Genomic DNA, 24,301 nt, shown 5'->3' on the forward strand with positions numbered 1-24,301 from the left:
CTCAGTGACACCCCCAGAGCCCCATCAATGTGACACACACACGCACAACACTCATACACACACACTCACCCCAACATGCATTTTCCCTGCTAAACACTTCCTCCAGAGCTCAGCTCAACATGTGTCCTTTAGGACCTCCCTGTTTGCTTCTGTTATTTGCTTTCAGAGCCAAGAACATGACAGTCCCTCAGAGCCCAGGAAAGAAAGGCATGGGCTCTCCTTTGGGGCATCTGACACCACTGCAGTTTTGCTATTCCTTATAGTTGTTCAATCCTTTCATCCTTCTAGATGGTAAGCTCTGTGGGGCTGCCTCTGCTTCCTGCTCAATAGAACCTCACCCAGAGCCTGTGGAAAGCATGGAGAAGGACCCAGCAAGGGAGGAACTGGAACCCACACTAGCATATTCATCTCCTTGTTCTGTATGTTAGCCTTCTGTGCGTAGGTCCCTTCCTTTTAATTTTTTATTTTTTACTGACATATAGATGCCTTACAATGTTGTGTTATTTGTGATACATGGCAAGGTGATTCATATATGTATATATATATTACTTTTCAGATTCTTTTCCATTATTGGTTATTCCAAGATATTGGATATAGTTCCCTGTGCTATACAATAGGTCCTTGTCATTTATCTCTTTTATATATAGTCGAGTGGAAAAGGAAATGGCAACCCACTCCAGTATTCTTGCCTGGAGAATCCCATGGACAGAAAAGCCTGGAGGGCTACAGTCCATGGGGTTGCAAAGAGTCGGACACGACTGAGCGACTAACACACACACACACACACACACACACACACACACAGAGTAGTGTGTACCTGTTAATCCTAAACTCCTAGTTTATTCTTTCCCTGGCTTCCTTTTTGGTAACCACAGTTTGTTTTCTATGCTTGTGCGTCTATTTCTGTTTTTGTAGGTAAGTTCATTTGAATCATTTTTTTGGACTCCACGTGTAAGTGATATCATATGACATTTGTCTGCCTGAGTTCTCTCTTCTTGGCAATGGGTACTTTTTCTCTGTGTTGGGAAGATCCCTTGGAGAAGGAAAGAGCAATTCACTCCAGTATTCTTGCTTGGGAAATCCCATGGACAGAGGAGCCTGGTGGGTTACAGTCCGTGGGGTCGCTAAGAGTAGGCTACGACTCAGCGACTGAGCACACACGCACCTTTTCCTGGACACTAAGCAAGAATCCTCACTCCGCACTTCTGCCTCCAACAAACCTATGCCTTCTAGGGTTACTCTCACACTCTTGCGGTTTGTGAACTGGAGCAGTCCTATGGGATCCTGTGAGCCTATTTCTCAGGTGGAGAACACTGAGCCTCAAGCAATAGGAATCTCATTCTTCTCTGCAAGGATCACCTCCTTTAACCACGTGAAGATAAAAATTCCCATATAAGCCTCAATCTTTGTACAACAAGACATTCGAGTTCTGTTCAATCCCCATTCATCACATGTCAGTCGTATTCCTAAGAGATCTTATGTCAGCGTGCACGCCGAGTTTCTTCTATTCATCTGAACTTGACCGGTTGAGCCTGGGTACAGCAACACCACGTCTGGACGGGCCTCAGGACCTATTTAGGAAGCTTTTTACGTCTTTTAGAGACAGGCTTGCAGAGATTCTTGTTAATTTGGTTTTCATGTGAAATCAAAAACGCCCATTTAGCTGTATGCCAGAAGAAGGCGTAGAAGTTTATCAGCTTAAAATTATATAACCGTTTTCCTTATGTTAACTTTCTATTTCTTATGTAAGATTTTACTTTTCCTTTATAGGACTCAGTTCGTTTTATAATTAGTTCATTTGGCTTAGCCTTTGGATATGATAATATATATATATACACACATACATGGATATATATGTGTGTATATATATATTGTTTCTTTAATTCTAAAAGACAAGACTACAGTTTGTAATGTTCCTGAATTTCAAAGACTATGCCTCAAATTGTCTGAATATGCATAGGCCTCCAAATACCCCATTGCTTATGCACCTTTTTTCCCCTCCCCTGTGGGTTTCCAGAGGATTTTTATTTTATTTTGGGTACAAACATAGTAAAAGAATGAAGGAAGCCAATCAGCATGGTGTTGCTACTTCCCGCTGCCTCTGGGGAGGAAAAAGGCCAGCCATATTTTTCCACTCTAAAGGGTAGAGATCAAAAGGAACTGTTCACACTTCGAGAAGAAGTGGAAAAATGCAATTTAACTCTTGGGCCCAAACTGGCTCATCTCTAAGGGAAAAAGCAGACTAGAGAAACAGCATTAGAACATCAGCTTCAGGGAAAACAATTTTGCACACCAGTGGTAGAAAAGTAAAGAGCATCTCTGCCCAACAATAAAACTCAAAAGGCCTGGAATGCATTGCAGTCAGGTCAGCATTGTGGGAAATGACCCTGGGATAACCACTGAGCAGCTGTGAGCCCACAGGTCTGGGATGTTTTCTTATCCTCTAAACAGAGTGCATCAGTCCATCTGCAAGATTTCAGTGGGGATTAGGGACCAAGCTTTCAAGCCTGGCATTTTCCTGCCTCCTCTGTGTGATTATTTGATATCAAGAAACTTCTCTTCACTCTGCTTAATATTCAGCAACAATCTAAATGGGAAAAGGATTTGAAGAAGAATAGACACATGCATATGTATAACAGAATCACTTTGCTGTATACCTGAAACCAACACAGCCTCAGTTGCTCAGTCACGGCCGATTCTTTGTGACCCCATGGACTGCAGCCTGCCAAGCTTCTCTGTCCATGGGGTTTTCCAGGCATGAATACTGTAGTGGGTTTCCATTTCCTATTCCAGGTTATCTTCCCGACCCAGGGATTGAACCTGTGTCTCCTGCATCAGTAGGCAGATTCTTTACCACTGAGCTACCTGGGAAGCCAACTTCAATATAAAATAGAAATTAAAAAAGAAACCTAGATCTAATCCATGCAATAATTCATGGACTTCATGGTTACACAAAGCAATATATTCCCTACTGCTTATTAAAACAAAAACAAAAACAAAAAAACGTTATTGCTGTGTTTTTTTGAATTAGTTAAGTTTGGTTCTTTTGCTTGTATTAGTAAGGTTCTGAGGGACTTCCCTGGTGGTCCAGTGGTTGAGGACCTGTTTTCCAGTGCAGGGGACAAGGGTTCGATCTCTGGCCCGGGAAGATCCCACATGCCATGGGGGCAACGAAGCCTGTGTGCCACAAGTACCGAGCCCCTGAGCCCATGCTCCGCAGCAAAAGAAGCCTGAGTCCCATAGCAAAGACCCAGCATAGACAAGAAAGAAAGAAGGAAACATAAAGAAAGTTCTGAGTAGTGCAAAAAATTTAAAAAAAGATGAAAAAAGAAGAGAGCCTTCTCTTGTGCATTGCTGACTTTCTCCAGGAGGTGACTGGTGTGTGGATGGCTCACAAAAGTCTCTGGACAAGAAGATGGTGGTGAATGTGCCTGCAGAGGCCTGGCGTGGGTTGAGATGTGATTCCATAAAACCCTTGAAGGCCCAGTTGCCTTATTGACGTGAGTTCCCCTTATCACAGCCCCTGAGCCTCGGATACAAAGGCAGGCATGTCTTGAGAAAGCCCTGTCTCAGTTCTTACTGATAGCTCCATGCTTGTCTTCTGCCATCTGGACACTGTGTTCTTGCTAGTAAGTCCTTTCTGGGAATTGGACCACATGGCTGCAGAACTTGAGGGTCACCAGCGGCTAGGAGAGGGCAAGAGGGGGCAAGAGACTCTGACTGTGGCACCAGGAAAAGGGACGACCTCGTGAGTAAGGGTGCAGATCCTTTTTTGAAATGTAACTCATTATCCTCTATTGTCAGGCAACAATGACTGTCCTCGTTTTACTTGAGAAACGATGACCCGCATCTTAGTTTGGAAAGGCCCCAGAAACAGATGCTGGAATGAGGATTCAAGAGCCATTTGTTTCAGAGACTCAGGAAACTTCAAGAAGGGAGTGGGGAAGTGATACATGGAAAAATGGGCAGACAACAAGGATGCATGTCCTGCCAGTGACCAGAGTTGGGGGCTGGAGCTTAATCTTGCAGGGGTTGATCCCTATGATGAAACACATTGGTTATGTTACATATTTTAATATGTTGAAATGTTTTATAATATATTTTCCTGTGGGGGAAGCTATCTAAAAGACAGAGCTGAGGGGCTCCCCTGGTGGCCCAGGGGTTAAGATTCCATGCTCCCAATGGAAAGGGGCCCAGGTTCAGTTGTTGGTCAGGGAACTAGATCCCATATGCCCCAAACTAAGAACCCTAGTGGCGCAGCCAAATAAATTAAAAAAAGAAAACACACCAAAATAAACAGCTAAAAATAATTACAGGAAGGGAGAGGGAGCTGGAGTTTTACCCATCAGCTCCTGCAAGCTGACCATTCCCTGGCTCGTCCAGCCTGCTGTGTGTGCAGACAGACAATCTCAACAAAAGATCCTGGCAGACGGTGATGCTAGGAATTGGTCTGGAGCACTCTGGCAGTGTGTAAGGGAAATGCACACAGCCCTGACAGTCTGCTGTGACTTAAGTGTGAAACACTTTGTCATATGGAGATCTGACGGATTGGAATCAACATTAGAGTGTTTGTTTGTTTTTTTAAATTTCCTCTTGTTTCTAGGGTTCTGATTTTGTGTATGAACACAGTCATTTCTTCATGTGCACTCTTGAACATTATTTTTAAAACAGAGAAGAGGAAGATAATGGATACAGGAAAACACTACTTTTGAAGGGGGACCCTCTAAAACATGTCAAAAACAGAAATAGACTCACAGGCATAGAAAACAAACTCATGGTTACCAAAGGGGAAAGGGGGGAGGAATAAATTAGGAGTTTGGGATTAACAGATACACACCACTATATGTAAAATAGATAGTCGACAAGGTCCTACTGTGTAGCACAGGGAACTATATTCAATATTTTGTAATAACCTATAATGAAAAAAGATTCTAAAAGAATATATATGTATGATTTAACCACTTTGCTGTATGCCTGAAACTAACACAACATTGTAAACTAATTCTATTTCAATAAAAATTAAAAAAGAAAACCACATCAAGAGATGGATCTGTGTGTTACAGGCAGTTTGTAACTCATCCAGTACATATCCTGCTTTCCTGCTTACCTAACAAAATGCCAATTTCCTTTAAGGCTGTAAAATGCCCAGCTAAAATTATTACATCTTTTTGGCTGCCCTTAATCTGTGATATGGTTTTGGCCCATGAGATATAAATGGCAGTCTCTGGGTGAAGTTGCCAGGGAAGTCTGTTTTAAAAAAGCAGATTCTGAAGGTTTGTTTTGCATTTTCCTTTTCTTCCAGCCCACCATGCACAGTTGGGGCTGTCTCTTGCACCCCCAAAGGTGGAGCTTGCTGTTAAGACCCAAATGGTTCAGTGTAGTACAAAGGTTAAGAGCAGGGAGACTCTTGTAGGACCACTGGGTTCAAATCTCACTTTTGACACGACCCACTGGGTGACCTCAGGCAACCTATATAACTTTTTTTTTTTTAATCTCTTATTAAGTATGCTATTTTTTTCTTTCTTTTTCTTTTAACATTTTGGCTGCGCTTCACAGCATATGGGATCTTAGTTCCCTGAACCCACACCTCCTAAATTGGAAGCTCACAGTCTTAACCACTGGACTGCCAGGGAAGTCTAACTAACTTAACTCTTGGTGCCTAAATTTTCTCAACTATAAAATCAGGATAACAGTGCCCACCTCTTGCTTTTGACCTGGGTTTCAGTGGGTTAAGAATTGCCCGGTGCCTAAGAAATTCAAGTTGCAAACTTTCAAAGATGCTAACGTGCATTCCATCAATGTTAAGTGAGAGTGAAACTGCAGTTTGCCCTCCATCTCCTGTTGCTGACGATCTGCAGCTCTGCTATCTCCCACCTTCTCTCCCTCCTCCAGCCAGTAGCTCTTCTTGCCCGTTCACTCGATGCCAGCGCTTGGATGCCAGCTGTTGTACTATACTACTGTACTTTTCAAGGTCCAGTCCTGTAAGATTAAAAATGTTTTATTTTTTGTATTTTTTTAATGTATTATTTGTGTGAAAGGTATTATAAACCTATTATAGTATAGTACTATATAGCCGATGCTGTTAGTTGGGCACCTAGCTGCCTTTGTAGGACTCGGGAACAAATTGGACTTAGCAATGTGCTCTTAGAACAGAAGTCATTCATATGTAGAGAACTGACTATACCCAAAGGTGCATGATGACTGTGATGGGGTGAACAGTGTCCCCCAGAGTTCCTTTCTACCCAGAACCTCAGGACATGATTTTATTCTAACAGAGAGTCTTTGCAGGTATAATTCGTTAAAATGAGGCCATGTTGGGTTTGAGTGGGCCCTAATCCAACAACCAGTGTCCTCATAGGAAGAGAAAACAGAGTCAAGAGGCACAGGGAGAATGGTCCTGTGAAGACAAAATCAGAGACGACAGGGATGCAGCTACCAGCCAAGGAGCTTCAAAGATGCTGGCAGCATATGGGATCTTAGTTCCTCAAACCCACACCTCCTAAATTGGAAGCTCAGAGTCTTAACCACTGGACTGCCAGGGAAGTCTAACTAACTTAACTCTTGGTGCCTAAATTTTCTCAACAATAAAATGTGAGAAAGAGGAAGCAGGAAATGTACTCTTCAAGAACAATCAGAGGGAACATGGCTCTGTCAACACCTGAATTTTGGGATTATTGAACTGTGAGAGAATAATTTTTTTTTAATTGAAGTATAGTTGACTTACAACATTGTGTTAATTTCTACTGTATGGTACAGTGATTCAATTATACATATACATACATCCTTTTTCATATTCTTTTCCATGACGGTTTATCACAGAATACTGAATATAGCTCCCTGTGCTACAAGGTAGGACCTTGCTGTTTATCCAGTCCCTATATAGTAGTTTGCATCTGCTAATTCAAAACTCTCAGTCCTTCTTTTTCCTCTGCCCTTGGCAACCACAAGTCTGTTCTTTACGTCTGTGAGTCTGTTTCTGTTTCACAGGTAAGGTCATTTGTGTCATCGTCTAGATTCCACATGTAAGTGATATTGTGATATTCGTCTTTCTCTTTCTGACTTACTTCACTCAGTGTGTTAATCTCTAGATGCCTCCTGTTGCTGCAAGTGGCAAGATTGCATTCTTTTTTATGGCTGAGTATTACCCCTTTGTGGGAGAAGGCAATGGCACCCCACTCCAGTACTCTTGCCTGGCAAATCCCATGGACGGAGGAGCCTGGTGGGCTGCAGTCTGTGGGGTCACTAGGAGTCGGACACTACTGAGCGACTTCACTTTCACTTTTCACTTTCATGCATTGGAGAAGGAAATGGCAACCCACTCCAGTGTTCTTGCCTGGAGAATCCCAGGGACGGGGGAGCCTGGTGGGCTGCCGTCTATGGGGTTGCACAGAGTCGGACACGACTGAAGTGACTTAGCAGTAGCAGCAGTAATACCCCTTTGTATACATGTACCACATCTTCTTTATCCATTCATCTGTCAACAGACATTTAGGTTGTTTCCATGTAAATTTCTGTTGTTTGAAGCCACCACGTTTGATGTACTTTGTTACAGCAGCCCCAGGAAACTGGTGCCATCGCTGAGTCTCAAAGAGAAGCAGCCTGATGGTAGATGCCTCACAGCATGAAGCTTGGACTGCTTCCTCTGAACACATCTGGAGAGAAGACTGAGGTCCTGCCCTTTTCATCCTTTTGTATGTGTGTCCCTGTCACTCACAGATAATCACAGTCCTATCTGACACACCTTGGAAGGAAGAAATATTCATCAGTTTTCACAGCTCTTGGGCTGAAAGAAGTAAGTTAAATTGCCTGTTGTTCCTAATGAGAAGAAAACGATTTGGGAACTTCAACATTACTGTGGCTTTGGGAAATCATGTTAATATGTGGCTTTGAAATGATCCCACAAATGTTAATCTCAATGAACGAGGTTGGAATAGAATAAATGTGGTGTTAGCTGGGTTCACTCCTTCTCTAAACAGAAGCATCATAGACAGGGCTTCGAGTGCCCCATTGGAGGAGGGCAGAGAAGGGCGAACATCCTATAAAACAAACAGGATGAAGCATAAGTGGAAGTCGGGCTCCCAGCTGGGCTGTGGGAAGCCTGGCTTGGGGTCAGCATTTGCAAAATCAGAGGCTTATCTGATCAGGCTGCACACGGTCCCATCCCCTTACCTCCAAGCAGGGCATTTCACATCTTTTTAACTCAGTGAGAGAGAAATTTGAAAGATGGGCGTTATGAGGAGGTGGCAGTAAAAGTGAACTGGCACACTCAGCTTGATTTTACTTAGATTTGCACAAAGATAGCATTTCCTCTGGGGGCTCATGAGGACAGAAGAAGAGCGTGTAAGCTCTCCAACAAATGGGGTTTGAGTGAAATACCACAGTCAATTTCCTTATATTGACAAAAAATTCGTTCGGGTTTTTCTGTAACATCTTTCGGAAAAAGCCACATGAACATTTTAGCCAATGCAGTAATATTTTTAAAGAAATATAATGAGTTTCTGGGATGGACAACCTTGATTTTCACCTGCCCCAAGTCCTTCTGCATAACAGGACTTCAGTTTTCTTTTGGAAATGAAATCCCTTCCTTTTTTAAAAAAAAAAGTATGAACATGATTTATTCTGGAGCTTCATACTATGGATTAGCACTGACATAAGGACTGACAAGTACATCTGTGTAACACACTAGAGAGCCTACAAACAGATTTCTATTATAAACAGCAATTTATAGTATTAATATAAATAAATTTCTATTTACTAGAAATTGGTACATGAAATGGATCGATTTAGAAATAGCTAGGGAATGGCTAGACTGCTGAAACCATCCCTTTTTTTAGGACTGAAAATCAGCATAACCCTCTGCCCCCAGTGATCTCTGAAGCTCTGACAATCAAGCCCTCTAACCCTGGGATTTGAATTTCATTCAAGAAGACCGAGGCAACAGTCAAGAATGTTTGGATTCTATTTGTTGCACTGGTGGCACCTGGAAAAGTCTGTCATTTGCCCTGTTATCTGTATTTCCACTAAGGTCCTGATTCCTACCTTTTAAACGGTTTTATCCATTCTCCAACGGAGCCGTATTCATTAGGTAATTACCTTTTTAGAGGGTAGTGAAAGTGAAAGCAAATGTGTTAGTTGCTCAGTCATGTCCAGTTCTTTGCAACACCATGGACTGTAGCCCACCAGGCTCCTCTGTTCATGGAATTCTCCAGGCAAGAATACTGGAGTGGATTGCCATGTCCTTCTCCAGGGGATCTTCCCGACCCAGGGATCAAATCTCTTGCATTGCAGGCAGATTCTTTACCATCTGAACCACCAGAGGGTACAGGGTGTGTTAAATGTTCTTACCACATACATGAGTAATAATAATGACAATGATGACAATAAAGGGGGAGGGAGGAAACACTGAGAGGTGTTGGCTCTGGCCATGATCTTAGCGGTGTCGATGGCTTCACAGGTGTATGTGTGCATTCTAAGTTTCTTCAGTCCTGTCTGACCCTTTGCAACCCTATGGACTATAGCCTGCCAGGCTCCTCTGTCCACGGAATTTTCCAGGCAAGCATACTGGAGTGGGTTGCCACGCCCTCCTCCAGGGGATCTTCCTGATCCAGGGAACCAACCCACGTCTCTTTTGTCTCCTGCATTGGCAGGCTGGCTCGTTACCACTAGTTCCACCTGGGAGGCCCTCACAGGTATATGTGCTGTGCTGCGCTTAGTCGCTCAGTCATGTCCAACTCTTTGTGACCCTATGGACTGTAGCCCACCAGGTTCTTCTGTCCTTAGGGATTCTCCAGGCAAGAATACTGGAGTGGGTTGCCATGCCCTCCTCCAGAGGATCTTCCCAATCCAGGGATCATACCCAGGTCTCCTGCATTGCAGGCAGATTCTTTACTGTCTGAGTCACCACGGAAGACCAAGAATACTGGAGTGGGTAATCTATCCCTTGTCCAGGGGAACTTCCTGACCCAGGAATCAAACTGGGGTCTCCTGCATTGCAGGTGGATTCTTTACCAACTGAGCTACCAGGGAAGCCCAAAAGTACTGGAGTAGAATGCCTATACCTTCTGCAGGGGATCTTCTTGGCCCAGGAATCCAACCAGGGTCTCCTGCTTTGCAGGACCATCAAAGCCATATCAGTTCAAATCAGTTCAGTCGCTCAGTCGTGTCTGACTCTTTGTGACCCTATGGACTGCAGCACGCCAGGCATCCCTGTCCATCACTAACTCCTGGAGTTTACTCAAACTCATGTCCATTGAGTCGGTGATGCCATCCAATCATCTCATCCTCTGTCCTCCCCATCTCCTCCTACCCTCAGTCTTTCCCAGCATCAGGATCTTTTCCAGTGAGTCAGTTCTTCACATCAGGTGGCCAAAGTATTGGAGTTTCAGCTTCAACATCAGTCCTTCCAATGAACATTCAGGACTGATTTCCTTTAGGATGGACGGGTTGGATTTCCTTGCAGTCCAAGGGACTCTCAAGAGTCTTCTCCAACACCACAATTCAAAAGCATCAATTCTTCGGCACTCAGCTTTCTTTATATTACAACTCTCACATCCATACATGACTACTGGAAAAACCACAGTCTTGACTAGATGGACCTTTGTTGGCAAAGTAATGTCTCTGCCTTTTAACATGCTGTCTAGGTATATGATGCTACTGCTGCTGCTAAGTCACTTCAGTCGTGTCCGACTCTGTGCAACCCCAGAGACGGCAGCCCACCAAGCTCCCCCGTCCCTGGGATTCTCCAGGCAAGAACACTGGAGTGGGTTGCCATTTCCTTCTCCAATGCATGAAAGTGAAAAATGAAAGTGAATATCCCCAAACTCATTGAGTTGTATCCATTAAATATGTACAGCTTTTTACATGTCAGTCATACCTCAAGTGTGGTTAAAAAATAAAAATTAACCAGCATCATTTTCTTTTGGTTACAAAGCATCCTAATCAATAAAGTTGACCAGGAAGGTAGTCAGATGAAAGCACTTTGGTTTACAAAGTTTCCTTCTACTTCTTATTGAGATGCAGACTTGGTGTTTCTTTAACCATTATCAAGCTCACCTTGCCAATGTGCAAATTGGATATTGCATTAGTCTGAGTTTTCCCCAAAGCAGAGCCTGAGCCAAGGCTCTGGATGAAGTTGATTTATTTGCAGCAGGCAGGAGTGAGGGGTGAGGCATGGGAGGTAGGAAAGAAGGGAAAACTGACTGTAGGGTGTGTGGGGCAGCTTGCAGCTGTGGGTGGGGGGAGCATAGACCTGGCCTCCCATAATTGGCTACTGGAAGAGAAGCATACATCCCCCAGGGTTATAAACTGAACACCTGGGCAGAGGCTCCTGGGATGTAAGGAAAGCCCTGGACCAACCTGTAGGAAGTTGTCTGAATGACTCAAGGTGGGACCAGGTCAGGGAAGTGCCCAGAGCAGGGCTGAGGCAGCAGATCCAAAATGGACCCAGCTGTTAGAAAGTTACTCCCAGGTCGGGTGAGAAATTTCCCAGGATCAACTGTGGGACAAGCATTTCACCTCATATTTAAAAAAAGAAACACACCTGGACATTCTCGTTTGCATGGAGATATGTGTCAGAAATTACACTAATAAAGCTGAGCACTGAAGAATTGATGCATTTGAACCATGGTGTTGGAGAAGACTCTTGAGAGTCCCTTGGACTGCAAGGAGATCCAACCAGTCCATCCTAAAGGATATCAGTCCTGAATATTCATTGGAAGGACTGATGCTGAAGCTGAAACTCCAATACTTTGGCCACCTCACGCGAAGAACTGACTCATTTGGAAAAGACCCTGATGCTGGGAAAGATTGAAGGCAGGACGAGAAGGGGAGGACAGAGGATGAGATGGTTGGATGGCATCACTGACTCAATGGACATGAGTTTGAGTAAACTCCGGGAGTTAGTGATGGACAGGGAGGTCTGGCGTGCTGCAGTCCACGGGGTCACAAAGAGTCAGACATAACTGAGCGACTGAACTGTACTGAACTGAAACAGCAGGTTTCAGAAGTAAAACTCCTTCACTTGCCTGCTTATCACCCTTGGAGAGACTAAAATACTCAATAAGGCTGTATCAAATGCTCCACTGAAGCAAAGACACAAACAAAATGGCGTCCCTATGGTTCATCAGGAGATGAAGAATTCACACACCCTGAATTAAGGATCCACACTGGGAGCCTTGGCACGATCTGAGGAGTTGACATGGCTCCTTTTGGAGCACAGTTTAGATCTACCTACAATTTGCAACCTTCTTACTCTCCTCCTGATACTCCTGCAACTTCCTATATTGCTAACAAATGTTTAAAACAGGTAGTTGATGTCTTACAATATTTACCCATTCTTCAAAGTATCTTGGAAATGATGTTCAGTTTTGAGAAACACTATGTGAGTCAGGGATCTTAGTTGCACACAACAGAATCCAATATAGCTCAATTCAGCTGAAAGGGGTTTGTTGAGTGTGGACGGAGCCCTGCACTGTTGACAGGATTGAAGGAACAGACTCCAGCCTCACCTCTGAAGCTTAACATCTGGAAACACAGAGTTGGCCCACTTGCTGCTTCTGCCTTGATTAGGAAGCTGACAAATCAGGAAAATTGTTCTAGAATCTCACTGCCTCTTAAGAAATCTCAGGCACACATCCTTTCTCATGGCAGCATTGGAAATAAAGCATCACAGGTACATCCAACTGGCAGAGACTAAATCATGATGCTAAATCGCCATGGACACTTTGAGCGCACGCGTGCTCTCTCTCCATCTTTCGAGGGAGGCTACATGAAGCAGGTTTCAGAAATTTACCCAGAGAAGATGAGATTTACACTGTGGGGTACAAAGAGGGTACCCTTGGGGCAACTACAAATGATAGCTTTCCACAGTACATGCACTGGTATTTTCCTGATGTTAAAATACAGAGTATTCTATTAAGTCTGTTAACACTCTTAAATTAACATTCTATGTAGGCATGATTCACCCTCTGCTCTTGATGACACCTCGAACGACACAAACAAACAGTATCTTATGATTCTTTGTCCAAAGCAGACTGAATTCTAGGACCTCCAATGTCAAAGGATATAAGGAGTGAGAGTTTAGGTTACACACTAAAATAAGCACACTGTTGAGTTAAAGATGAATGTCCAAGTCAGGTATAGAAATAATTTTCCCCTTCTGCCAAAACATATCGTATTCAAAAGTGACAAGTAAAATATGGACTGGGGCAGGGGTTCCCAGCCTCTGGGATCTAATGCCTGATGATCTGAGGTGAACCTGGTGTAATAATAATAGAGATGAAGGGCACAGTAACTGTAATGAACTTGAATCATCCTGAAACCACCCCTTCAACCCCAGTCCATGGAAAATTTGTCTTCCATGAAACCAGTCCCTGGTGCCAAACAGATTGGGGGTCAATGGGTGGAGGGACCCTAAAACACTGGTATGGCATGGGTACCAATTAATCAGAAGGGATGCCTGGCCAGTTAGACTGGATGTTGGTAGGTATGCCATGCAAGTGAATTCCAGTTTATGCCAGAAAAACAAGGCTCAGCCAATATGTCATTTGCTCTTTTATATTTTCCTTACTTTCTACCCCTGCAGATAGAGCCATGTAAACACTTACAGCCACTAAAATGCCAGAGTCAATGTTATTTGCTACTTCTGGGTTGAGGCATTAAAGCTTTCATAAACAATTATCTGTTCTTTCTCATCACCTGCCCTGATGACTGAAAAGGCTACGCTTCCCAGCTGGTTCAGCTCCAAGAAGGCAGAGCTTGTTAGATCCAGGTTAGCATATGGAGAAGAGCTTCCTAGTGCCCCATGTAAGACATGAAGCAGGAGTAAGAAAAATGCTTTCCTTGTCTTAAGGCAACGAGATGGTGGAGCAACTCGTTACTGCAATATAACGCAATCCACTCTGACTAATATACAACACTTCCCAACGTCATTTCAAAAAATATATATTCATTGAGTTCTGGACTGTGCCCCAGGCCAAAGTATTTTAATAGACAGCTCAGGTATGAAAACTCAACACTGCTGGGTGGCTGGCTCTTCATCTCCTGGTTGACTGTCCTGATTTTTGTTGAAAGGAGCTGGGGCAGACACAGAACAGGAACCTAACATCACCAATGCCATGCTTTCCCTCAGTGTGATTCCTTCACTGTAGTTAATTTCTTACATCTTTTCAATTCACTTCCCAACAAAGATCAACAACCTAATAAATAGAATAGTGACTCATCATCTTGTTGATCTCTTGCTTGTTTGGACAAGGTCTGTTATTCCAGCTCCCCCACCTGCACCCTTAATGAATACCAAACAGGCCAGTTCATACCACATTAAACAGAAGAGCCATTAGATGACCATGGAAATACTCTATCTCATTAGTGATAATGCTGCATCATGATAAATCACCTCTGTGCTTCTTTTAACAAGTGGGAGCATCAGTCAATTTGGCACCTGCTTTGCGAGCAAATTTATAAACCACTCGGTTTTTGAAGGTACATCAGCCCTCGGGCTTGATGGTATAGCGTGGTATGGAGAATTATTTTAGCAGCCATAAAGGCTGCTAAGAAAATAAAAATTTTCTCCCTCCCAAGGGGAAGCAGAGAAATGTCATACCACAGAGCCCACAGGAGACTGGCAGTCTGCTCATGCCTTTCACAGTTAGGCTGTCTTCGGATGACATTAAGATGCAAACCCAATGCATGGTGTGTTTACTTTTTTATGTGAATTAGAAAATCTTATCAAGGTTATATAACCTCATTGTTAAAATTTTGCATTTGTGAAAAGGTTTATCATAAAATACCATAAAAAGTCATCTCATCCATCCCACTTTCAACTCTCCCACTATGTTAGGAAGGCTTTTCCCCTGTATATCTGAATAACAGTTTCTTGACATAGTATGCTCAAATATTATCCACTGATTTTCTGGGATGACATGGATGAAATCTTTCTCCCTCTGCAATTTCTCCTGTCCCAGTCCACACAGCTAAGTTCCTGATTTGATTCTTCTATTACCTGTCTTTTTTCTTTTCCAAATCAGAACCTTGCTGTATAGCAACATTAACTTCTTTTTTAAAAACTATTTATTTGACTGTGCCAGGTCTTAGCTGCAGTATGCGGGGTCTTTGATTTGGCAAGTAGGATCTAACTCCCTGACCAGGGATTGAACTCAGGCCTCTGGCATTGAGAATGCAAAGTCTTAGCCATTGGAGCACCAGGGAAGTCCCTTGATAAGCTTTTTTTTTTTTTTTCATTTTAAGCGAAACATACCTCTCATCAAGAGACAAAGTGTTGATTCCCAAGTGGTTTAAAAGTCTGTCTGCTCAGTTTTTGACTCTGCCTATGCAGAAGTGGAGTCTAGGGAGCCTCCCCTGAAGTACAGCCTGGACTTAGTGACTCACGTTCTGAAGCTGAGAATGCAAAGGAAGTGATATGTTTTTTTCTGAGAGTCAGTCATCTAGAGCAATATAACTTCTAGTTTTCTCCCTGGGGATCCTTGTTCTTGGAACTCAACCGCCATGCTGCGAAGGAGCCCAGGCCACGTGGAGAGGGCACTGGCATGTAAGTGGCTGCCGCTGCTGCTAAGTCACTTCAGTCGTGTCCGACTCTGTGTGACCCCATAGACGTCAGTCCACCAGGCTCCGCCGTCCCTGGGATTCTCCAGGCAAGAACACTGAAGTGGGTTGCCATTTCCTTCTCCAATTCATGAAAGTGAAAAGTGAAAGGGAAGTCGCTCAGTCATGTCCGACTCTTCACAACCCCATGGACTGCAGCCCACCAGGCTCCTCCATCCATGGGATTTTCCAGGTAAGAGTACGCTGAGTCAGCAGCAAAAATCCAGCACTGACCCACCAGCTACATGAGTGAGGAAGCCTTCGAGGGCACTCCCCCAGCTGAGCCAGATAACTGAGTCCTGACAACTCCCAGAACCAGGACAGAAACAATATAAATGACAATCACCATGTTATGCCACAACATAATACTGTTCCTTCTAATGCAGATAGAGGTAACTGAGACCCCACACACTTTATAAGATGAGAGTATTAGCACGGCTTAAAGCCCCTTCAGCTTATAATACCACATTGACCTCCCAAGTTTTCTCATTTCTAACTGTTCCTTTTATCCTCTTCAGGTTGATAATATCTTTGTTGTGTCCTGATATATAATAAAGCCTCCTTTGCTTGGCACAAAGGTTGAATCTAAAAGTTGAAAACTGGTAATGGATCTATTACACTCATACAAATATTGTTCATTGGGGAGCAGAAATTCTCCGTCTAGACTGTTGATGTTTGGGGCTAGAAAAGTCTTTGCTCTCAGGCTATTCTGTGCACTTTATATATTTAGCCATATCCCTGGGCTCAGCACACAGTGTAATTCCCCTGTCGTGATGACCAAAAATGTCTCCAGACTTCTGATGTCACGTTAGTTGGGAACCGTGGTACGGAAATATACTGTACTACATTTCATTGCTTTCCATGCTATTGATAATACTGGGTTGGCCAAAAAGTTTGTTTGGGTTTTACATAAGATGGGATGGAAAACCCAAATGAACTTTTGGGCCAAGCCAATATTCACAGATGCGGGTGTCTCTGAGTGCCTATTTCTTCTCTTGCCTTTCACAATTCTCTTTATCATAGCTTTAATTGTTGTCAAGCTCTTCACTGACTTCTCCATTCTCCTGGGAGTGTTCCCAGCAGAACTTTCCATGCTTCTGTTCCTGCTAACACATTCTCCAAGCCTACTGCATAGATTTAATTTGGGGACTTTCCTTTCCTAGATTCAGGCTTTAATAAATACATGCACCAAAGGATAGAAAAAAGTTTATTGTTAAAGCAGGAGGGAGGGAAATCCTTGATTTTCTTCATGTCAGCAACCATTACAATAGCACTGTTATCTGTAGGAGATGTGCCTTTGAAAACTGAATATAAATTTGAAAAATTTGAAAAATCGTACTTTTTGTGCCAGTGTAGCTCACTATTAAGAGTGATCCTAAAATGCTAAGATCAAGGTCCAGCTCAAATGGGACATCTTTCTTAATCTCTCTGGGTAGAAACAATCAGTGTGCTATCATGTAAAGTTTATTACAGATATTATAGAAAATAAATTATATATGGAGACAGTAGATCAAAAAGTGAAGAATACTGGCTCTGAAGCCAGACAGGCTGACTTTGAACCCCAGTTGAGCTATTTCAAATCCTGAAAGATGATGCTGTGAAAGTGCTGCACTCAATATGCCAGCAAATTTGGAAAACTCAGCAGTGGCCACAGGACTGGAAAAGGTCAGTTTCCATTCCAATCCCAAAGAAAGGCAATGTCAAAGAATGCTCAAACTACTGCACAATTGCACTCATCTCACACGCTAGTAAAGTAATGCTCAAAATTCTCCAAGCCAGGCTTCAGCAATATGTGAACTGTGAACTTCCTGATGTTCAAGCTGGTTTTAGAAAAGGCAGAGGAACCAGAGATCAAATTGCCAACATCCGCTGGATCATGGAAAAAGCAAGAGAGTTCCAGAAAAACATCTATTTCTGCTTTATTGACTATTTCGAAGCCTTTGACTGTGTGTATCACAATAAACTGTGGAAAATTCTGAAAGAGATGGGAATACCAGACCACCTGACCTGCCTCTTGAGAAACCTGTATGCAGGTCAGGAAGCCACACTTAGAATTGGACATGGAACAACAGACTGGTTCCAAATAGGAAAAGGAGTATGTCAAGGCTGTATATTATCAGCCTGCCTATTTAACTTATATGCAGAGTACATCATGAGAAACGCTGGACTGGAAGAAACACAAGCTGGAATCAAGATTGCCGGGAGAAATATCAATAACCTCAGATATGCAGATGACACCACCCTTATGGCAGAAAGTGAAGAGGAACTCAAAAGCCTATTGATGAAAGTGAAAGTGGAGAGTGAAAAAGTTGGCTTAAAGCTCAACATTCAGAAAACGAAGATCATGGCATCCGGTCCCATCACTTCATGGGAAATAGATGGGGAAACAGAGGAAACAATGTCAGACTTTATTTTTCTGGGCTCCAAAATCACTGCAGATGGTGACTTCAGCCATGAAATTAAAAGATGCTTACTCCTTGGAAGGAAAGTTATGACCAACTTAGAGAGCATATTCAAAAGCAGAGACATTACTTTGCCAACAAAGGTTCATCTAGTCAAGGCTATGGTTTTTCCTGTGGTCATGTATGGATGTGAGAGTTGGACTGTGAAGAAGGCTGAGCACTGAAGAATTGATGCTTTTGAACTGTGGTGTTGGAGAAGACTCTTGAGAGTCTTAGACTGCAAGGAGATCCAACCAGTCCATTCTGAAGGAGATCAGCCCTGGGATTTCTTTGGAGGGAATGATGCTGAAGCTGAAACTCCAGTACTTTGGCCACCTCATGTGAAGAGTTGACTCATTGGAAAAGACTCTGATGCTGGGAGGGATTGGGGGCAGGAGGAGAAGGGGACGACAGAGGATGAGATGGCTGGATGGCATCACTGACTCGATGGACGTGAGTGTGAGTGAACCCCGGGAGTTGGTGATGGACAGGGAGGCCTGGCGTGCTGTGATTCATGGAGTCGCAAAGAGTCGGACACGACTGAGTGACTGAACTGAACTGATCTGTCCCTACTAGCTCTGTGGCTGTAGACAAACCAGTGCCTGCACTGTGCCTCAGTTTCTCATCTGTACAATGGGAGTGGCAAATATTTCCATATTATTGAGTTGCTGTGAGGACTGTATGCATGAAAAGTACTTAGATCTGTGACTGGCTTGTGGCCAGCAAAAATGCATGCTAACTATGTCTAAACACAACTCAAATTCAAAAAGATACATGCTCCCCCTATATTCATAAGCAGAACTACTTAAAATAGCCAAGACATGAAAGCAACCTAAATATTCATTGAGAGATGAATGGATAAGAGAGATGTATATAATGGAATATTACTCAGCCATAAAAAGAACAAAACAATGCCATTTGCAGCAATGTGGACAGAGAGGGAATCATATTAATTAAAGTCAGTCAGTCAGAGAAAGACAAATATCATATGATATCATGTCTATGTGGAATCTAAGGTATGACATAAATGAACTAATGTACACGGCAGAAATAGACTCACAGACATAGAGAACAGACTTTTGGTTGCTAGGGTGGAAGGGGTGGGGGATGGATAGATTGGAAATTTGGGATTAGTAGATACAAACTATTACATGGAGAATGGATAAACAATAAAGTCCTATTGTATAGCACAGGAAACTATATTCAATACTATGTAATAAAACATAATGGAAAAGAATATGTGTGTGCTTAGTTGCTCATTTGTGTCCAACTCTGTGCAACCCCATGGATTGTAACCCACCAGGCTCCTCAGACCATGGAATTTTCCAGGCAAGCATATTGGAGTGGGGTGCCATTTCCTGCTCCAGGGGATCTTCCTGACCCAGGGATTGAACCTGCGTCTCTTGCATGTCTTGCATCAGCAGGTGGATTCTTCACCGTTGTGACACCTGGGAAGCCCATGTCTATCTATCTATCTATCTATCTATCTATATTTGAGTTGCTTTGCTGTACAGCAGAAGTCAACACAACACTGTAAATCAACCACACTTCAATACAGTTTTAAAAAATAAAACAAAATCATGAATTTATGGCCATATTTATTCTTCATGCAAATCCACATCAGGTTTATTTCTGGAGAAAACATCTGGGCAGGACTGCAGAACCATGTGCTCAGACCTGGAGCATTTTTACTCATGTCCATTTTTCCTATTGAGATTTTTTCAGAGCCTCCAAGTGAGAGCTCACACATCTCAAGGGACAGGGCAATTCTAATACAGTTTGCTCTTACCTTGAGTGGCATTGTCTCTTGATCCAGACAAATGTCCCTGAACTTGGTAAGTCAGGTATGTGTGTGTGTGTGTGTGTGTGCTCAGTCATGTCCAACTCCTCTTGACCCCACGGACTGTAGCCCACCAGGCTCCTCTGTCCATGGGATTTTACTGGCAAGAATACTAAAGTGGGTTGCCATTTCCTACTCCAGAGGATCTTCCCAACCTAAGGATCAAACCCGTGTCTCTGGCATCTCCTGAGTTGGCAAGTGGGTTCTTTACCACTGCATTACCTGGGGAGCCTTGGTGTCTCGGGACATGGTATCAAAGCTCTGGTCTCAACCAGCCTGGGAGGTGATGATGGTAACATGAGGACCCTGGTTCTCACATCTGATCAAAAGCGGGCAGTTTTAGCTCCAGCTAAGGGCTACCATGTAAAAATGTGGACCTGGGGTTTGCATGTTTTCTGATTTTCCAAGAGGCACCAAGAATCAATATTTTTATGTATTGTTGTTGTTCAAGCTCTAAGTTATGTCCGTATCTTTGCAATGTCATAGACTGCAGCATGCCAGGCTCCCTTCTCTTCCACCATCTCCCAGAGTTTGCTTAAATTCATGCCCATTGAGTTGGTGATGCTATCTAATCATTTTATTCTCTGCCACCCCCTTCTCCTTCTGCCTTCCATCTTTCTCAGAATCAGGATCTTACCCAGTGTGTTGGCACTTCGCATCAGGTGGCCAAAGTACTGGAGCTACAGCTTCAGTCCTTCCAACGAATATTCAGGGTTGAGTTCCTTTAGGACTGACTGGTTTTTATGTGAGATCTGATTTTTTACCTTTGGTGAAAATCACCAGGAAGCCCAAACAAAACACATTTACCAGTTATGTTGACCTATGGGCTCCAATTTGTGACTTCTGTAGATAGTAGATAATAATCATTCCTAACAGAGAAGTCCCTTTGGGATAAAAGGGAAAGTTCAAACTCTATACTTGTCCGCACTCCCCAGCGGGGTAAGCATTTTCCCAGGACCCCAGTTCATCTCTCTGGGTCACCCCATGACCCCTACTGGCTGTGAATAAGGTCCCTTTTATTCTAGGCCATGAGAAGAAATCCCCTGGTATCACAAAAGCACTGCTTATTTTTGCATCACTAATTTCAAATCTCATTTAGCATCAAGATTCAGAATTAAGAAACTAAGTGACAGCTGTTTAATTAACTCCTTAAGCTGATTAGACAGCATTACTGAAATCCCCTCAAGGGGGAATGCATAGCTGTATGGAGAACGCAGGACCATGCTGCCGCCACTGTTTAAATTTTGAAAGATGCTAAAATTGGCCAAGCATTCTTGACATCCCCAAGGATGTGGTCAAACAGAGATTTTTATTTATTACATTAAGTGCTAGAGAACACTCCAAATGATAACAATAACATGAACTTATTTATATCTGCTAAGCAAACGTGTCCTGCATGTGAAAAAGAAAAGGAAAAGGAATGAATTGGGGGTTTTCAAAAAGCACTTTAAGACGCACAGAAATCCCAAGTGTTTAGTTGTGTTGTTTAGAAGGATTTGGATTAACCCTTGGTCCTCACATAATGGGCTGTATATCCTCCTCCTGATTTATAAGACAAAAGCATATTAATGAATTTAAGACTTTAAGCCAATTTTGTCCTTAAGATTTCTGTTTCTAAAGTGAAATTTTCAAGGAAGAGAAGAAATTGTCATTTTTGCCTGATTTTACATGTGAGTCTGAGGTTGGTTGGACATCCTAGCCCTGGAGAAAGGGTACAAAACAATGGATCCCCCCCTCCATTTTCTAATCCCTATTTGGGCAACATTGAGCAGATGACAATGAGAATGTCAAAGATCTTGCAGACAGAGAGTCTAGCAGAATAAACTGTCATTTGCCTAAACTTTTCAGAAATAGATAAGTTTAGCTTCAATTTAAAAAAATTTTTAAATTGAAGTATAGTTGATTGACAACGTTGTTTTAGTTTCCGCTGTACAGCGATTCAGTCATACGTGTATGAATGCAGGCTCAGTCGCTTCACTGACTCTTTGTGATCCTCTGGACTGAAGCCCGCCAGGCTCCTCTGTCTGTGGGATTCTCCAGGCAAGAATACTGATGTGGGTTGCCATGCCCTCCTCCAAGGACTCTTCCTGACCCAGGGATTGAACCCACATCCCCTGTGGCTCCTACATTGCAGGCAGATGTTTTACTGCTGAGCCACCAGGGAAGCTTTCTACATGTATTCTTTTAAAAATTCTTTTCCATTCTGGTTTATCACAGGATACTGGATATAGTTCCCTGTGCTCTACAGTAGGACCTTGTTGTCTTGTTTATCCATTCCATATATAATGGCTTTTATCTGTTGTAAGTTTAACTTTTGAATTGAGTTTTTAGAAGGATGTTCCCAAGAGGCTGAGGACACGTGGTATGATGCAGATATGGTGGGCTGGTTTTGTATGCTGAAAATTTCAGTTCCTTTTTCAAGGCAAAGAGGTTTTTGTTGTTATTTATTTTCTAAATGGGCTTCCCTGGTGGCTCAGTGGTAAAAAATCCACCTGCCAATGCAGGAGATGTGGATTTGATCCCTGGGTCAGGAAGATCCCCTGGAGCAAGGCATGGCAATGTACTCCAATATTCTTGCCTGGGAAATCCCATGGACAGAGCAGCCTGGTGAGCTACAGTCCACAGGGTTGCAAAGAGTCAGACAGGACTAAAGAACAACAATTTTTCAGACAGCTTCATGGAGATGTAATTCACATATTACACAGTTCACCCATTTAAAATGTACTATTCTTTAGTTTTTAATATATTCACAGGTATGTGCAACCATTACCATTTCAGTCAATTTCAGAACATTTCTGTCACCTCAAAAAGAAACCCTGTATCTTGTAGCTTTTTTCCCCCACCTCCTCCAATCATACCCCTACTCTGACCCTAAGCAATTACTAACCTACCTCCTGTCCCTATGGATTTTCCTGTTCTAAATATTTCATAGGAATTGAATTATGCAATGTGTGATCTTTCATTTCTGCTTTTTTAACTTGACGTTTATCCTTTTTAATTTTTAAGAATTGATGTACAATATTACATAAGTTACAGGTGTACAATATGGTAATTCATAATTTTTAAAGGTTATACTTCATTTCAGTTATTATAAAATATTGGCTATATTCCTCATACTGACTCATTGAAGAACTGACTCCTTGGAAAAGACCCTGATGCTGGGAAAGACTGAAGGCAGGAGGAGAAGGGGACGACAGAGGATTGAGATGGTTGGATGGCATCACCAACTCAATGGACATGAGTTTGAGCAAGCTTCGGGAGTTGGGGGTGGACAGGGAAGCCTGGCGTGCTGCAGTCCATGGGGTCGCAAAGAAGCAGACATGACTGAGCGGCTGAACTGAATTGAATACTCCTTGTGGTGTACAATGTATCCTGGTGGCTTATTTTATACCTAATAGGTTGTATTTCTTAATCCCCCACCTCTGTCCTACCCCTTCCCTCACCCCACTGGGAACCACTGGTTTGTTGTTTATATCTGTGAACCTGCTTCTTTTTTGTTACATTCACTAGTTTGCTGTATTTTTCAGATTCCATATGGTATGTGTCTTTATCTGCCTGACTTATTTCACAAAGCATAATATTCCCTAGGTCCATCCCCATTGCTGCAAATGGTAGAATTTCATTGTTTTTTTAATGACTGAGTAGTATTTCATTGTGTATATGTATCACATCTTCTTTTTCTATTCATTTGTCAGTGGACACTAAGGTTGCTTCCATATCTTGGCTATTGTGAATAATGGGGCTATGAACATTAGGGTGCACATATCTTTTCTTTCTGCTTTTGTTTGGGTAAGTACCTAGGAGTGAGTGGAGTTGCTGAATCACACAGAAACTCTACTTTTGGTTTTCTGACGACCCTTCATACTCTTCCCCACAGTGGTTGCTCCATTTTACATTCCTACTGACAATGTTTGAGGGTTCCCTTTTCTCCACATCCTTGCCAACATTTATTATTTGTGTTTCTTTTGATGACAGTCATTTTGACTGGCTTCTTTTACAAAGCATAATGCCATCAAAGTTCATCTGTGGTGTAGCATGTATCACCAATTTATTCCTTTCATGGCTGAATAATATTCCTCAAGCCATGGAGTTTTACTGTCTTCCATTTTGTAAAAGTCAATTTTGAAAGTGAAGTTGCTCAGTCGTGTCCGACTCTTTGTGACCCCGTGGACTGTAACCTACCAGGCTCCTCTGTCCATGGGATTCTCCGGGCAAGAATACTGGAGTGGGTTGCCATTTCCTTCTCCAGGGGATCTTTCCAACCCAGGGATTGAACCTCGGTCTCCTGCCTTGCAGACAGACGCTTTAACCTCTGAGCCACCAGGGAATGCTGTTCAAATTAGAGTTTGTAAATTTGGGCTCTGTGGACTGATTCCAGCCCACAGATATACTTTGCTTGGATTATACAGATTTAATTCTTTTT

At 42.8% G+C, this 24,301-nt stretch overlaps 1 protein-coding gene across 1 annotated transcript in view; it reads right to left on the reverse strand.

Annotated features, from left to right (window-relative positions):
* The window catches only part of TMEM132D (transmembrane protein 132D), an 896,135-nt gene that overhangs the window by 136,226 nt on the left and 735,608 nt on the right, over positions 1 to 24,301 (reverse strand).

Source organism: Bos mutus, chromosome 17 (genome assembly GCF_027580195.1).
Source record: "Bos mutus isolate GX-2022 chromosome 17, NWIPB_WYAK_1.1, whole genome shotgun sequence".
Classification (NCBI taxonomy): Eukaryota; Metazoa; Chordata; class Mammalia; order Artiodactyla; family Bovidae; genus Bos; species Bos mutus.